At 50.3% G+C, this 16,636-nt stretch overlaps 1 protein-coding gene across 2 annotated transcripts in view; it reads left to right on the forward strand.

Moving 5' to 3' along the window:
* Positions 1–258: 258 nt before the first annotated feature.
* GNG7 (G protein subunit gamma 7) overlaps positions 259–16,636 on the forward strand; it is a 77,749-nt gene continuing 61,371 nt past the window's right edge. For both annotated transcript variants that reach the window (XM_019538305.1, XM_019538306.1), the window contains exon 1: positions 259–330. The gene's annotated coding sequence lies outside the window, so the exon portion shown is untranslated. The remainder of the gene's footprint in view (positions 331–16,636) is intronic.

Raw genomic sequence — 16,636 nt, forward strand, 5'->3', positions numbered from 1 at the left:
TGTTTGTTCCTAGCAAGTATTTAAGCCTAATTTAATTTTCAGTAAGGGTCATTATTGCCCTTTCCAAGCAACCTCTGTTCTGTCAGTGCCCAGAAGCTGTCTCATGCATGTGGCTGGTGTGACTGTGCCCTTCATTTGGTAGGTACCAGCTGAGCATGAAATGCAGTATCTGGTTGGGTTCTTCAGCCCGATTGCAGGAATACGGCATAGGCTGTTACATACTGATCACTGCAAATTCTCTTCTGTCCTCTCTCCTAGGAAGTGTCATCTTTCAAGCCACTGAAAGCAGCTGCCTCGGTGTGGAAAACCGTTGCTTTGACCTCTGAACAGGTATGTTTTATGTACCAGTATGTGACAAAACACCCTAAGCACCCACCTGCCTTTTACCTTTAGGTTTAACCTGTGCCTCTGTTTTAGCTCCTCCATGTGCTCAGTGGCTTGCAGAGCACGGCAGCAGCAGGATGAGAATCCAGTCAGATAATTTACCAAAAGCCTGAGGCTGTTCCCATCGCTTGCTGGCTGTCCTTGAGCTTGCAGTCTGAATTGGCAGAGGGTGATCTGTGCTGTGCTCTGTCCTCTTGGAAAGCTGTGGGCGTGGGTGGAAAGAGCAGTGATGCCGGCAGGGAGGGGAAGGTCACAGCTCTATCCTGATGAGACTGTCTGCGTGGCCTCATCCTGTGGCCTAATGTGTAGCTGTGCTGTTTTTCCTGGTGCAGCGAAGACTTGCCATGGTCGCAACACCCAGCTGCATACACCATAGATTTATGTGACAGCAGGGAGCATCTGGTCTTAACACCAACTTTCCGGACTCTGTGCAGGGGTGCTTTCACTGCCTCTCCTGTGCGTCCGGCAATTACCTTGTAAAGCTCAATGTTTTGTGCTCGGGCTCTGTCCCTAAATGCTTGTCCCACTATTTCCTGACTGCTGTTCTTTGGCTGATACTTTTTATGTAGAATACATTAACTAATTGTGACCACACTTCAAGTATCTCCTTGTTAAAGGATGGCTGAAAGGATCTAGATTTCAGTGTAAGGGCATAACTGTGGTCGATCTTAGCTTCTTAAGAGTGCGCCAAGCAGCAGCCTGGTTTCCCCAGCTGCTACACAGAGAATTGTTTGAACACTAATCTGAGATTCAGCTAAGATCTGTCGATTCAGAGTTTCTCTGTTGCCTGTAGGACTAGTGCCTGGAGCTTGTTGACAGACACAGATCTCAGTCATGCTCATAATGTTAAACAGTATAAAAAATGCTTTCTCTCTCTCTCCTTCCCTCCTTTTCCCCCTTAGCACAGTCTTTGAGCACGTTATGATCTTTACTGTGCATCTCCACTGTGTGCTAGGAGAAAATACTACTCTCCTCATATATATAATAATATGGGGATAGTGAGTACGGGGGTTGGAGTCTGTGATGGAGCAGGACATCTAAGGAGCATTTCCAGGGACCTATGCTAGTTTCTGAAGCTCTGCACCTCTGGATCTTGCTTGCAGAATAACTTCTAGTTGGCCTGTATTTTCCATTTTAGTTTCATCCCGTTCGTTCTATAAAGGATACCAGGGTTTGTATCATCCTACATCCTCTTTTGCCTCAATGTTCACATGTCCTTTCATGCATCCCTCATCATGTTTTTTTGTGCCGCTTTCTATCCATCTTCCCACACAAATGTCTAATCTGTTCCTTTAAGACTTATGTTTTGGTCTTTCTGGAAGTCCTTTTGTCCAGTCTTAAACATGAGCCCACCTCGGTATCTGCACCCTGCCGTTGTTTTATAGATTACTCCAGAGCTGTGACTTGGCCCTATGATAACTACTTAGCCTTCTGTCCTTGAATTGTAGGTCCCATTAAAGTAGCTTAAAATACTGTCAAGATGACTAGGTAAATCTCACCTACCTGGAAAGCGACTCTCCCAGGTCTGCTTCTTTCATTAGAGAGACCCATCCTCGTGGTGTCCTTCTTTCACACTAATCTCCTGAAACTGGAAACCAGAGAGCTAAGAAGCAGTACTTTAAGCTTTTGCAGTGAAGCTCTTGGAAACAATTACTTGCTTGCTCTGACTCAGTCGCTCAGGTGGGAACTATTTTTGAGAGAGAGATGCCACAGTGCGTTGGTCCCTCAGGCACTTCCGTGTCGCTGGCAGTGGGTTGTGGCTACAGATATTCAGATTGCCGCACGAGGGCAGTGTGCCCTTGAAAACTGCAATCGGAGCACAAGCTTGTGCTTAGTGGTATGAATGGGCAAACACAACTGATTCTCTGTTCTGCTACTTATCTTGGGTCCTAGATCCAGTAGCACCTTAAAACAAGGCCTGAGGTTGCTTTCAAGGGATTGACTTCTTCTGACTGATGAATGGGTTTAAGCTGCTAGCACTCATTTGGCTGTCTGCTTCTCCAAGAACATCTGGTCAAATGATAGAAACACATCCATCCCCTCCTGGCCACCTGCTGTGCCCAAACTGGATTCACAGGGTCACTTATTCTATACAGCCCATGGATTGAAGCGGAAGGTGCATCTATGGGTCCTAATCAGACCCCGGATTGAGTCAAAGCATTGTGAAATTGGAAAAGTGCAATAAGAGGTCATGTATTTGTTCTTCTGATCACTGAGTGTCGCTGTAGGGAGGCTGGTCTGAGTCGGTGGTGAATTTGGTGCCAAGTAGGGGACATACCCGGTCACTGGAGCAGTGAGATTTTTGGAGGGTGGGGAAATCAGTGGTGAACTTAGCACTGTATCTCTGCTGTGCCTTTTTTTCCCCTCCTTCCCCCCCAACCCTTTCAATTAAGCTACGTGACCAAAATGTCACCATTACATTTAGCTTCTATTTTCAGGGTGTGTTGAAGAGCCAGCTTTTGTTCCATTCAGCTCTTGGAGGTGAGTAACTGGTGCTTCATTACTGGAGCTCATTCAGCTTTCTCACTATGACTGTCTTTATCCAGGAATCCATTTTTTAGGGCTGGCTATTCTTGTTGTCTTCCTGGGATTACGTGAAGATTGTTCTGTTGCTGACCTACATTTTCCAGAAATAACGGTGCTGAGTTTCAGTTATCACTGTCATATCAGGAGCACTCCCCGCCCCCCCTCCCCCCGGCTCATTAAGACATTTATCTCATTTCCTTACTAATTGACTCTGTGAAATTAGATCTTTGGCTTTTGCTCAGCCTGTTGAAACGAGGGCGTTTTTATTCTATAAAAACTCATTGCAATAACTTTGGGAGCTCCTCGGAGAGAGATCCCCATCTCAGAAGAAGTGTTCACATTTAAAAACAAAGCACTTAACCTTGTTTCTAAATCCCTATGGCCTTTTATTAATAAAAGAGTCTTGGTTCCCGTCTGATCTTTGCAATCCTCCCCCGTGCCAGGTCAGCACTGAATGTCCTGCATTCGCTCATCTCTGCTCAAAGTACAGCCTAGGAGGGGAGGGGATGCTCTGTCTTTAGAGGGGATCTTTTGGCTCGGAGGCAAATCAAATTTACCTCCGAGTGCCGAACAGCTGGATTACAGGAGCCTGGCTCCGCCGTTCCAGTCAGCTTCACTGGCCCGTCTTGCCGGAGCAGTTCCAGCACAGAATATTGTGTGCGCAACCCGGTCATGGCCCAGGCTGTAAAACCTCCCACCTGACCACTTGAATAGTTGTAAAGCTCTTGATTTCACCCCTGCTATTTACCATGTACCTACTTCAGTTCCTTTCTGCTGCTTCAACTGGCTCCTGTTTTGCCTCCGTTTCCTCCGCGCTCGGAGGCTCGGTATGCAGTTTGAAGTCGTCCCAGCTTGGAGGAGGTTGTTTCAGGACCACATGAAAATAACATTGCATGTCCCTGGCTAACCAGACGGGGGTGTCCAGCTTACTTAACCGAGCACCTACAGTAAACAGCATGAAAGTACAGGATATATTTTAAACATCACCCGGTTTGTTTTTAACACCTGGAGGCCTCTGTTAAAATGAGATGCTTTTTATTAAGAATAAGCTTTCTTTAAATATAAATCTGCCCAGGAGCAAACCTTCCCCACGCTGTTAAGGAAAGCTCAAATGACTTGTTTACAAGCTGCCGTTGTGAACGGATGTGCCAAATGAAATGAGTTATGATGCATGTTAATAATGCCCCTCGACTAAAAGTATGGGCTAGTAGTGGCCTCTGCTTTACCCCTCCATGTCCTGGACCGGTGGTGTGGGTGTGCATACCAGGCCCGGGTGTTCTTCATCTTTTTCCTTTTCTGTACAAACTTTTCCTCCAGAAGCATCTAAAAAAAGCCTTTTGATTTAAATATAGAAGCTGGGATGGAAAAGGCATGGAACTCATCTGGAGCATCTCCTGGCCAAGGAAAGGACTGTTTCCCATAGCACATTTTTCTTCCTTGGGTGGGTGAATTGAATTTTCCAGTCTCTTTGAGGAAATTGGCTTCCCTGTAGGTAGTGTTTTTAAAAATAGTTCAGTGTTGCTGGTGAAACAAGTTGTATTCTTTTCCATGGATCCTGCCTCCCTTCAGTGTTGTGCCACGCTTGCTATCTTAAGCCATGGAAGTGTTTATGGAGATATTGTGAAGCAGGGTATGGAGTCCCAAATATTTACCAAGGGCTTTGGCGTTCATCCTGCTTTCTAAAAATGAGCAGTGGGATGTAGCTGTTGGCAGGGTTTATTGTATAAACTTGAATCGGTTCTCTTCTTCCCCTAAGAGGAAAGCCTGGAAGGAGCAGCGCATGGTAGCGGTAGACGAATACTTTACACAGAAACCAAGGTGACTGCATGAGCATTGCCACTATCATCACGTGCATTGCAATCCTGAGCGATCAGACCCTGTGTCACTTGAAGGTGCTGCCTCATCCTGTGTCTCAGCTTCTTCCCATACAGTCCCTCAAGCCTCCTGATCCCTGGGCAGCTCCTTGGTAGGTCAGGCATCTTCCCTTTGGCCCCTGCATGAAAGGGACCCATGTGCCATGGGGACTAAATGATGCTGCCTTTCTTCCAGCAGTTGCCATATTCAGCCTCGGTCCTGCTGGCTTGCTGAGTGGATGCAAGAAGCAGGTGTAGTTCAGTGCACCACCTTGAAGGGAGATGTGAAATCACTGGAATTTGTTACCGCGTTTCCTGTTTGGGTGGTTGGCTGCAGTGGTTCCTCCGGGTTCCAGCCCTAGATAACAAGCCCTGGAGGTGTGGGTTACTGCCGAGCGTCGGGGATGAGGTGTCCCTTTGCATGCCTTGGACTCCAAAGGGCCTCAAAACCAGACCCAACTTCTAGCAGGTTCACAAGTAGCAACTCGCCGCAGTGTCTCGGAGGAGGAAGGGCTGCGGCAGCTGGTACCAAACAGTCTTATGGGCCATGCGCTGGAAAAGCAGGGACACCCCAGGGGGCAAGGGAGGTGCCCCAAATGCCAGCTTGTGGTGGGCAGCTCTGCTCACCTGCCAGCTCCTCCTTTGGCCTGATTTTCAGTGGGGGCTGCTGGATGATACTGAGCCACTTTGTTTATTACTTAAGAAAAGTGGACATGGTTTTTAGGTTTTGTTTTTTTAATGCGGTCTGGCTTCCAGCATCTCTGTCACATCCCTGTAGTGCCCAGGCACTGTATACGGGGATTGCAAACGGCATTCGTTAACCCATTGAGCCATTTCAAATAAAATAGTCTTACTAAAACTGGAGCCCCTTCAGTGTACTGTGCCCTTTTCACTTCCTAAAAGCCTGCTTTAGACCTTGGTCCTATGACCTTCTAGCCCAGAAGTGAGTTGAAGGTAAGCCATATTGATATACTAGATGGTTATTTAACAACACCCTTAATTGCACCGCTCCCATGAATCAAAATCACGTGCTGATTCATTCCAGGCCCTGAGTCAGTCGCTAATGCCAGCAGCGCTACTTTAATTAGCCTGTAGGTACAGTATGTGACATGTCCCTACATTTTTTGATGAGCATCTGTTGAATGGAATCAGACTTGTGTCCTAACAAACAAGGCTCTGACTGTCCGACAGCTTCATCTTCCATTACATCACAGTGCCCAGAGAGGCAGCACAGGCCAGTGGTTAGAGCATCAGGTCGGAGTCAGGAGACCTGGTTTCAGTATCAATCGTCTGCTGCAGTTGTTGAGCCCTTCCTGAATTCACCCTCTGACCTCTCTGGTCTGGTCAGAGGGAAATGTGAAAGTCCTAGGGAGGGATTGATCTTGCCTTACGTTTGGTCTGGGATTCCCCAGATCTGCGAGGAAACGGGGAGCTTGGGCAGTGCCATGCCGTGTCAAATATTGGATCTTTCTAGTGAACGGCAGAAGCTGGAAGTAGCTTTCCAGCTGCCAGGAGCTGAATCCTGTGCATCTGCGCATTGACCTGGCAAGCGGAGCAAGTTTGAGCAATATTTTTCTGGCTTCCAGCTAGGGTGCCTGTCAGGGCAAGGCCCTTTCCGAGCTCCCAGCAGTTGCCCACTTATGTTCCTACCACTTGCTGCAACCACTTGCGCCGCAGGACGGTGATTACCGGTGGCGGCTGTATTTATTTAATGTGCTGCCATTCAGCCAGCCTGGAAGTGACGGGAAAAACCAGCACAGCGGCTGAACTAACCAGGAGTGCATCCAGTTTCAGTTCGTCCTCTTGGCTCCCGCGCTCTTGTTTTTCCCCGAAGGGCTGGAGGTAGTAAACAGGATTTGGTGCTGTCACTCCTTTCTCTGTAAGCCCCGTCACACTGCTGGATGCCTCGTGCTTTGGGCCGGGAGGGATTGCATGGGGAAGGAGTGGGGGCCGTATTTATCGCAGCGGCCTGAGGTCATGCTTGTTTTCCCTCTCAGGAGCAGGAACAGGCTAGCCCCTGGCCTGGGCTCCTGCAAGCCTCCATAAACAAGCTGGTTTGTGCAGAAAGCCAGAGGTGGGGCTGTGTTTATCTGGTATCTCTGCAGAGAAGGGTTTTTTTTTCCTCCCTGTGAATCTACCCCAGTTACACTAATTCTTTCACCTCTGGCTTTTGTTGCAGAGACGTTGGGACCGAATGTGCAGGCAGATTGCGGCAGCCACATGTGGTGTTAATCAGGGTTGGGGTTAGGATCTGCTGTGCTTGCAGTGTTTACAAGCTGGAGAGGGGATAAACAAGGGACAGACTCCCATTGGGGGTACAGTCCTCAGAAGTGGGCCTGGCAGCAGGCCCCTACCTGGGGCACGCAAGGCTAGCAGGCTAAAGAGGAGATTAACCCACTGATCGCTGGCTTGCAGGCATGAATTGTTTTCTCTTTGCCCTGCTAATCCAACATCAGAGCCGCGGAGATGCCCGGCTGCTCCAGACAGGTCTCGGGGTCCGCTGTGCTAGGGGCTGTACAAATGGCACCTGACCTCAGCAATTGCCTAAGCTGCAGTACAGTAGATTATAGGATGGCGGTTACAATGGACTATGAGCCAACAGAGTGCCCTGCATACAAAAAAGCCAGCAGCATCCTGGGATGTATTAACAGGAGGGTCACGTGCAAATCAAGGGAAGTGATTCTTCCCCTCTAATCAGTGGTAGTGAGGTCTCACCTGGAGTCCTGCCTCCAGTTTTGGGCCGCATGCTTCAAGAAGACTGTGGACAGATTGGAAAGAGTCTGGTGCCGCGCTGCAAAAATGAGTAAGGTCCTGGGGAGCAAGGTTTATGAAGAAAGGCCGAAAACTCAGGTTATTTAGTCTAGAGAAGAGAAGACTGAGCAGAGATTTGATAACAGTCTTCAAATCCCTGCAGAGTCAGTACAGAGAGGATGGAGAAGACTTTTCTCTGTGGCCGCAGGGAATTGGGTGCAACGGCCTCAAGCTGCAGCATGGGGAAATTTAGATTGGGGATGAGAAACTTTCTGTCTCTGAGGGCAGTCAAACATTGGGACAGGTGGTGGGATCTCCATCCTTGGAAGCTTGTGCAGACATGTGGCTGGGTTGGTTTAGTGGGGGCTTGACTTGATGACCTTGTGGGGTCCCTTTCAGCCTTACTTTCCTACGATCCTGTGACCTGAAGAGACCTCCCAAACTGAGGACAGAATCCAAAACCTTTAGATAGGGATCTGAGGCCGTGCTGGGAATATAAACTTGCCTGTTTCCACTTTAAACTTGCCATTGGGGAAGGATCATCCTGATCTTGCCACCGTGCTGGGCAGCACTGTCTGTGGTAGGTCAGAGCCATTGATCTGATATCTCCACTTGGCAGAGCCGGGAGGTTTAGGAGCAGTCTGCTAATCAGTGGAGTGGGGACACAAAACCTAGCCTTTAGCTTAGAGTTTGATAACGTGACGATGATGATGGAAGGGATAAAATGTCAGGATAAGGGGAGCCTGGACTCTGACCGGGGATGTCCCTTCCAGTCCTGTGCTCTGTCTGACCATGGTGTGTTAAAGCAGCTTGGGCATTGCCTCTGTAAGAGTAAAACACAGCGAGTACTGCAGCATGTCCCTGATGGCTGTGAGCTAGATTGAGATGCCCTGGCAGTTTTAGTGTTAGCTCTTTATCATCTGCAGCTGTGGGTGTAGCTGCAGCGTACACTGGTCCTTGCAGATGATAACCTGCCCTGGGAGCTTCTGTGGCCCCTACCTGTAATCATAGCCCATGTCAACCCAGGACTCCCCGCAAGTACAGCTGCATCTGGGCAAACTTGCTTGGGGTAACTGAGTTCAGATCATCAAATAAAATGATCTTCGGCGCTTTCTCCTGCAGCGTGAAGAAGGCAGCTGCCTCCTTCAGCAGCCTGGTATTTATCACCTCTAACCGAAAGCCAGAAGCATTTAAACAACTGTGCATGCTTTGCAAGGTCCGAGTAACTTGCTATTTAAATCTGTGTGCAACCCACAAGCCCCAGTGGTCCCTACTATCCTGGGATGTTGAGCTGCATGGAGCAGCTTTGGTTTGGGTTGAGACAGAGGTGGGTTTTCACTGAAGCCACAAGTCAAAGACGCGTACTGCTCCTGCAGCTCTCACGCTACCGTGGTCCAGTGCCTGGTATGGCTCAAGACTTGATAGATGAGGCTTGTGTTGGAGAAATGAGGAAAGTGTTTTTTTTTTTCCTCGAGGAACCCAGGTGATGGAAGAGTTTGTTTCGAGGCTAGCTGGACTATGTACCGGTGCTGATTTGGAGCCGTGTTTGCCATTCTCTCTTGGAGCGGCCCACTGCTGGGCCGGTTTGCAGACCGCTCGTCATTCAGAGCACCGACCTACTCAACTCAGTGGTTTGGAGTGGGTAAAATGGGGGAGCTCAGACTCCAGCACAGCTTGTGGTTTAGGAGAGCAAATGCTTCCGTCTTTGACATAGAGCCAGTGACAGGCAGGAGGCAGCAGGACACTTGGGGAAAGTGCTTTTCATTCCTTTCCCTTATACAAGACACTTGATATTGCATGGAAATAGCCTAAGAGCATACTTGCGTATTGATAGATGAAATTGCCCCGGGCTGGCAGAACCTTCCATCCCCTCCGCCCCCGGCAGTGATTTAATTAGTGTGGAGATGCGTGCAGGGGCTGCAACCCTTGGCTGAGCTGGCAGCAGTGTTGCAGGATGGCACTGGCTTCAAGACCTCATTTTCCCACATTCCTGGTGGTTGGGGGCGCTTCTGGGTTCCCTGATCTTCCAGGTGGCATTTGTATGGCAGAGGCAGCTTGGAGGTCAGGCGGTTGCAGCCCAGCTGCTGATCCCGGAGTCCGTATTGCATTATACGGCCCCCAGCTGACTGTGTGGCAGGGAAGGCCCACCTGACAGTGGGAAGCAGCCTAAGGAAATCGGATCTGTGGTGCATGCTCGTAGCTGAGACTCGAACTTGGCTAGAACCGAGTGGGCCTCTGCTGCTTCAGCGAGAATCCAGCACGCCGAGCTGCAGGCTGGCCAGCTCCTGCTTTAGCACCTGCTATTTCAAGGAGGGAAGAACGAGCAGAATTCAAGCCACCTGTTCCCCCCCGGGTCGGCTCTGCCCTGGCTAATCCCTTGGGGGCACCAGGCCCGGAGGCTTCCTCGGAGGAGAGCACGTGGCCAATGTTATGGAAAATTTTGCTGTGCGAGGAAGCGGCAAGAGCACGTGTTGCTTTGTAACGGGAGAATGTGGAGGCCCAAAGCGAGGCCCGTTTGGCTGCTCACCGGGCCTTCGTCCTGCTAAGGATTGCTGTTACCCCTATCCGGCATCCTCTGCTCCTAAAGCGGTAGAGTTGACCCTGACGTGGGAGAGTCCTCTCCCTCCCAGCAGGCTTCTGCACTGCGGCCCCAGTCCTTCTGTCTGGAGCCCTGATGCCTTGCCTCTTGCAAAATGTTCTGGGGCCTGTTTCCTGCCTTGTCTTGCCGTTGCAAATCCCCTTGGATCAAGGGAATCTCAGCTTGTGCACCCCATCCCTTGGCCATCCAAAGTGTGGCTTCATGCAAGGTCATTTTGAGAGGGGAGGAGTCTGAGGGCTGGAGGTTTATTTGAGAGTGTTTAATTATACGTGGCAAGAGGAGCTAACTCTAACCCTAGCCCTGTTTTACTGTAGAAGCAAACTGAGATGTCAAGGATCTCGCGTGGTAAGGAGCCGGGTTGTGGGTTGGGTGCCTCTTGGTCACCAGCATGCTACTACAACCCTAGATCCCCATTAATAGTGAAGGGGGGGAATGCATGGAGTCGCAAAGGGTCTTGAGAGCGGTACAAAAGACAGCAGATAAGGGCGATCTCCAGTCACGCAGCTTGCTTTCTATCCCAACTCTAAACTTGGGGTCGATACAAGTGAACAAAAGGGGGGTGCTGTCTCATTCGGGCACGTGCAAAGTGCTGGGTGAGCTCCAGGGTTGCTAGCTGGCGACGGAGAAAGTTCCCTGTGAACCAGCACTCTCGGGGATTGCTCTTTCATCCCAATAAGTGACGTCAATGTTGCCTGAAAATATTTACTTTCTGTACTCTGGCTGCACGGATGGACCCCGAGCTCTTGGCTCTTATAAGAGGAGAGTGCAGGGGAAGGGGAAGGGAGCGTGGCAGCCCGTGGCCTCAATCCGAGTGGGGGAGAAGCGCCATGTTTGCACTCCACAAAACGTTTCTGTTTGTGTTCAGAGGGTTCGCGGGGAAAACAAGCTGACTCGGATTTCGGCTCAGCTGGGTTCTTGGAACGGGTCCATAACGCTCACTCACAGCAGCTTTGGCTTTACTGCAGTAAGCAGGGCTGACCGGAAAAAGGTTGAGCAATGTTTTTACTGGTAGGCAGGAAGCCTTTCTTCCGAGGGAGAGCCAGGAGGCTGTGTGGGAGAGGGGACTCTGAGTGTATAGAGAAACAAATCCCACCTTTAATGCTTCCCCTCCTGGCTTTTAGCACTGTTGTAATGCAGCTCCAGGTTTAGTCCTGCTGTGTTCGCTTTTACCAACAACGAGGCTACTAAAGGCTCGTGAATACCCCCTTCCCCACTGCACCTGCGATACAGATGTGCACGTATCCATCTCTGCAAGCTGCTCGCAGTGGGGAAGGGTCAAGCTCCTGGATCCTGGAGCAGATATGTTTCTATCTGCCCTTTTTTTTGCCTCCAGTTGAAATGGGAGACAAACGGGGTTTTCAGAGGCCGCAGATTTGGATCAAGAGTCAGGATTTCCTGGCCCGACCTGGAGAGCACGAACATTACTTATTAAACCCACACAAACACGAGCACCCGTGCCAGGGTTCTTGAGGCACCAGGACCTGCTTGGCAACACGGCGGCATTCGAATGGCTCGCCATGCATTTCAGAACGTCCCTGGCACTGCGTGTACCTAGAGAGAGAATCGGTATCGCGGTAAATGAACAATCGTTACTGTGGCAAACAAAGACATAACATCCACTTCCATTACAGCGTTGCTATAATAAGATGGCTGTCATTACACAAAATATATTATCCCTGGTTTGTGACTTCTGTAATATTACCCTGTCTATTGACTGCGTTGAGGGACCTGTTACCCTGTTAACTCCAGTTCGCTCTCCAAAGTAAATCATAACTTTTGATTCCCTTGAACAAGGAAGCCTGAAGGGAAGCGGGGGGAGGTTTCAGTTGCACGATGGACAGGGGGAGTTCCCATACCCTACCCATCTCCCACTCTCTAGTCATCCCACATCTGACTTGCATTGGCACTTGGGTTTTGGAAGATGCCACAGCCTAGACCCGGGCTGGACTGGTGTCACCCCGTCAGCCTTTCAGCCCTCTCATTAGTTCTCCGCTCGGTCAGATCCCTGGCTCTCTTCCTGCTTCCCTTGTGTTTGGACCTGCTGCTGTCTGCTTGTATGAAGGGAGCTTCTCCTGTTGTGCTACAGCCATCCGTCACCTGAGTTGAGAAGAAAGAGCTACAGGCTCTGCAGGAAGCTTGTCCTCCTTAGCCTGAAGACAAAGGGGTGTTTGAAGGGTGGTGGGGGAGTGGAGCTGGGCTTTGACTCCAAGGCAGGAATAACAGAAGGTGAGGGAAATGAGGTGCTTTAATTGGGTGGTAATGAAGATAAGCGTCTCTTTTAATTCAGCGGCCGTTAGACTCTTGTCTAGCCATTAACTGTCAGTTCAGGAACAGGAGGTACCCGGAATAACCAATTTCAGCTTCGGAGTAGCAGGCTTCATTATTGTGCGCTAGACCCCATGAGACACACTGGGAAATACTGTACCTTCTCCATGGCTTTTCATTAAGCCGAACGGTGGTGGTGGAGGCAGCAGCTTCCATAGATGACTTAAGGTAAGTGCCCCATTAGTTCACCATCAGCTTCTCTGAACATTGATCATAGGTGAGCCGCACTTTCCTGGAAGTATTCAGCTGGGCAGAGCTGTAATTTGTCCCCTTGTCTGCCCCTGCTGAGCTTGGCTTTTCCAAGTCACCTTGCCTTCCGTCAGAATTGTTAAACTACCAATTCTGAGCTGCCTTATACACATACAGCGCTGGAGACTAATGGATCCTGCAGTAAGCAAGTGCCAGTTAAATTGTCGCTAACTCTTCAGCTGGAGTCATGCCCACGGCTGCAGTTCATTCTTGGTGCTAAGCGACCACTTGAACTCCTTGCATAAGAGACTGGCAGTGCTAGCAAGTTTGAGCTGTGTTGAAGGAGGTGACCTACAAGCTAAGTACTGCCTTCAGGCTGTGTCACCTCCCTGGAATCAGAGGTCTATCCCAACAGGCAGTCTTAGCTTGCCATTCCTCTGAAGCAGATGAGCTGTTTCATGTGGCTCTGTCCTGTTCTCTTCACTGAGTCCTTAAAGAATTGCCTGGGGGTGGATGAATAAGAGTCTTTGGGAACTATTTGTGCCAGGCATCCAGGCCCAAAGCACAAGCCACTCACCTGCTGATGCATAGCTGCTTTGCTCTGCACCAGACATCATTGCCTTTAACTGGATAAAGTGCTTGGGGATCTTCTGGTGATGAAAGAACCCGTATCAATGAATAATAGCACTGTTTGGGAGCAGATGCTGGCGCTCTCCATCCCGTTGTCGCAAGAAGATGGGTTTTGCTGAGGAGCAGGGCTTGCGGAGAGGGAGCGCGATTGGTAGCCAGATTTGCCCTTGCCTCTTGTACTCTTCTTTCAGGCACTTCAGGTGAAGTTGCCAAGGGGAGATGCAGCAGCTCTCTGCCTGGCAGAGGCAGCCTAGAGGCAACTCTGCCAGGCCAAGAGCTGCTTGGTATGAACTAGTTGCATCGAGGGAGGTTTAAGTTGGATATTAGGAAAAACCTTCTCACGAGCAGGGTGGTGAAGAACTGGGACAGGTTACCCAGAGAGGTGGTGCAGTCTCCATCCTTGGAGGTTTTGAAGACCCGGGTAGACAGAGCCTTGGCTGGGATGATGTACTTGGGGCTGGTCCTGCTTGGTGCAGGGGGTTGCACTAGGTGTGAGCTCCTGAGGTCCCTTCCACCCTCATTTTCTCTGATTCTAGATTAACGTATTATGGGGGAATCGTGGAGACTGGGACAGCCACGTGCCTGGCTGCATTTTGTGTATATGAGTCTCTCCAGTGTTTACAGTCAGCTCCCTGCATTGCAAAAGGGTTGCGACAGACTGGTTGCATGCGGTGCATCTATTTAATCGACAGAGGGCACTCTTAAATTATTCATCCAGTTTTGGGAGCTGCAGGCACTACTATGGAACACAAAGCCATTCTAATATAGGCCTGTTATTTTTACCTGAAATAACTTAAGAGCACTTAGTACTAAACAGGGAAGCTCAATTGACTATAAACTTGAAGTGCAAAGTCTTTCAGATACTGCCACAAGGGTGGTGGTGGAGCGGGGGTCTCTGCATGTTTTGGTGGGTAGCTTTGTAACTTTGTGCCCCAGGACGACTGTCTGGAGCACTTTGGAGAGACCTAAAGCAGCAGGCAGAAAGCGGGTCCCACTTCTGGCTCTGCTTTGCTCCAGCCGAGTTGAGCGTGATGGGGTGGTCCATGAGCAGGGCTTCCAGGCACTAAGATGCAGGCGTGTGCGGCTGCAAGCTCCCAAAGGAAGCAGCTGGCCGGGAGAGGGCAGCACTTGGTCCTGTTGCATCTCAGCTGTTGTGTTGTTTCTGGCCGGCGGATTCCAGCGTCCCAGGGACTGAACACCACAGTCTAGACTAACTGACGGGCAGAATTCTTCTCCTGTTAGGTAAGCAGGGAGTAGACAGGCATTATGCTAATTCTCAGCCATAATCTTCCTTTCTGATATTTTTCAAACTGTCTAAACAAGGACGGTGCCATTTTGGACAGTCCAGCTTGCAGCAAGATGCTGGGATGACACACACCCTCCCTGCCCTGTGACCGGCATGCTTGACCGGACTTGGCCACAACAGGATGAGCCTTTTTTTTTGCCCTTGGCAGCTGCAGTGATGCATCTGGCCTCCTCCTAGGGCTAGGCCATAACACAGGGGTGGCCAGCCTCTGGCAGAGGTGCCACAAGTGGTATGGGCAGCCCATGTGTGTGACGCATGGCAGATTTGGGACGAGACGGGCAGCACAGTGGCCGCCGGGGCAGAAAGCAGAGCAGCAAATGTGACCCCAGCGGTCTTTCCCACCCATGTGCTGGGGGACTGGACCTGATCTGTAAGGTCCCTTCCTGCCCCCAAAAAACAATGAAACTATGAAATCAGGCAGGGAACACACGGAAGAAGTAAAAGCAATAAGTAGATCAGCTAGGGCGCACAGGGTAGGAGCAGAAAGCAGAGCAGCAGATTGGGCATGGGAAGGTTATCAGGGTGGCACCTAGGGAAGGTGCAGGGCTCATTGGTGGCACGCCTGCTTAAATGCTTGGGGCTTGCTGCAGTAGCAGTTCAAAGAAGCAGCCCCAACAGTGGAGGATGTGAGCTCTGGCAGGATGCTGGAGTATCTGCACGGATCCTGGTATAGGAAAGGCCCTTGCGAGTCCATGGGCACGCTAGGTTTTATGCTCTTACACTGGGGAACTGAGTGACTCATGCATGCACTGTAGAGCCTTTCCCACCCGGACCATGGGATCTGGACACTGTTCAAAGTAATCCTCGGGCACAGTTGACTGCTGCAGCCTGCGCGAAGCGAGTTACGTCTGACTCGTTCTCTCATGTTCCCTTGAGGGGTTGTGGGGAGGGATTTGGTCAGGATGTGTTGTCAGAGATGGCAGAGGAAAGGCAGTGAGCTTTATTCCCTCTGGAGGGCAAAAGACAGACCTTCCCGGGGCAGCGGCTCCCTGTAGCCGACAGCTTCCCAGCACCACGCTGGGGATAAGTGGAGGCTGTTGTGAAGCTAGCATTTTCTCCAAGCATTGACTTTTGTGCAGTTGCTGCTATTGAACTGAAATCTTTCTAGCCCGACTCAGTGACTAGTGCCTCTTCCCCAGTTTGGTTTTACACGGCTGGGGTTACTTAAAATCCGCAGGCCAAAGTGCACTCATGCTAAGACCAGGAAGGACATGGCGGTGTCCTGCCAGCACGCTCCTCCAGTGCTCCTCTGCTTTCACAGTCCTATGTAGCAGGCTCCTGTGTGCAGTGGTTATGCTGGGGTCCCCATGAGCCCCCGGTAAGACGTTGGTCCCTTTAGTGCCTTGCCAGCAGGAAACGCACCTGGATTTTTGTCTTGTAAGAGTCTGGTCACTGTAATCCTCACTACTGCCATGAAAGGGAGCCTCCAACTTGCTTCAGCTTAGTCCTATCCAAGGCCACACTACCTTATCTGCAAGCTGGAAACCTCCTGCGTGCTCTCTGCAGTTTTGGGATGGAAATGGATCCATTATCAGCTTTGTGGGACTGAAACACTTTTACTTCTTGTCCTCGAACAGCATTGCACCTTCTGGGAGGAAGAGCGCGCATGGGAGAGCTCTCATGCAATCCTCTCCCAGACCTTGCAATATTAGCCTGACATAATTAGCTGGAGTGAGAAGTAAGTGGAGATGCTGTGCAGTCAGGGTGGGTACCTGGCAGCTCACCAACCAGGAAAAATTTCACGTTCCTGTGAGTATCACGTGGGAATCGAATCGTTTTCCTAAGAAAACATTGGAAAGCTTCCTGTAAACTCTAACCTTGCTGAATAGGCACGTGGCTTTCTGAGAACTGCCTGAATGCAACGCAAAGGGGTTTTAACCTGCACATAAATACGTGACACTATTTCAGCATGGGGCTTTTACAGCCAATCTGTCCTATTCAGCTGCTGGTGCTCTAGACCGGTCCGGAGGCCTCTTGCAGCCGCAAAGCTGGCAGCTGTTTTGGCGCAAGTTTTGCCCTGCAACTGGTCTCCAAGAGGCTAAGTGAGAGCGAGATCCTGAAGCATTAGCTCTT

The sequence above is a fragment of the Crocodylus porosus genome, unplaced genomic scaffold (assembly GCF_001723895.1).
Source record: "Crocodylus porosus isolate Cpor-Errol unplaced genomic scaffold, CroPor_comp1, whole genome shotgun sequence".
NCBI lineage: Eukaryota > Metazoa > Chordata > Crocodylia > Crocodylidae > Crocodylus > Crocodylus porosus.